General features: G+C 45.6%; 1 long non-coding RNA gene across 1 annotated transcript; it reads right to left on the reverse strand.

Moving 5' to 3' along the window:
- Positions 1-239: 239 nt before the first annotated feature.
- On the reverse strand, positions 240-890 carry LOC120600814 (uncharacterized). Its single transcript, XR_005652292.1, has 2 exons — positions 820-890; positions 240-721 (listed from the first exon to the last, which is right to left on the reverse strand). It is a non-coding gene; the product is annotated as an uncharacterized LOC120600814 (long non-coding RNA).
- Between the last annotated feature and the right edge of the window lie 9 nt (positions 891-899).

Consider the following 899-nt stretch of genomic DNA (forward strand, 5'->3'; position numbering starts at 1 on the left):
CCAGAAATGAACGATTCATAAGTTTTAAATTGCGCGCTGTTCTCAGTAGCGTGATGAAATCTCACGCCATCCAGCCCAGAGGTGAACCATCCCTTTGTCCGGCCTGTCTACACTGTATTCGTCCCCCACTCATTAGCCTTGGTTCCTCTGTCATAGTGTCACAGTGCTTGTGTTCAAGTAACCCTCATTTTGCTTAATAATGTTTCCAAATCCATTCACATATTTTTTATGACAGCATATTGTTACAACAGTTCTACTTTATTATTAGTTATTGTTGTTACTCTCTTACTTTCGTATATAGGAGAAACGTAGTACACGTGGGGTTCAGTACTATCCACTATTTCAGGCATCCACTGGGGGTCTGGGAATGTATCTCCTGCAGATTAGGGGGGACTACTGTATTCTGCTTCTCGTCTCTCTCCCCCACTAGAACGCTCTCTATGGCAGGGAGTTATGCCAGCACCTCGCTCATAGTGGGTTGCCACGCGTTTGCTAAATTATTGCCATCGTCATTGTCTTTATCGCCATCGACCCTGACCTGATCTGCAGTTCAGCACATGGGTGATCAGTTAGGCACCAACCCAGTGGGCAGAGGCAGTGCCTTCCAGGCCTGTGTGGGGAGAGGGGAGAATGTGGATGTCCTTGCCCCCTTCTAGCCAGAGGCTGTGGAGCCCAGGGAGGGTTTTCTCCCAGAGTGGTTTGGAAGGTGTGTTATTGCTTCCTGGGGAAACAGAATGGGAGGATTTGACTGTCAAACAGTCAGCTTAACAACAATAAACAGTATTTAGATCAATAATAATAACAATAAATAGCAATTACTGTTATTCCTTCCGTTTTCAGAGCATCCATCTTCCGCTACTTAATAGCCATTCACCCTTTTTTCCCCTTCTTCCTTTCCA

The sequence above is a fragment of the Pteropus medius genome, unplaced genomic scaffold, assembly GCF_902729225.1.
Source record: "Pteropus medius unplaced genomic scaffold, Ma_sr-lr_union100, whole genome shotgun sequence".
Classification (NCBI taxonomy): domain Eukaryota; kingdom Metazoa; phylum Chordata; class Mammalia; order Chiroptera; family Pteropodidae; genus Pteropus; species Pteropus medius.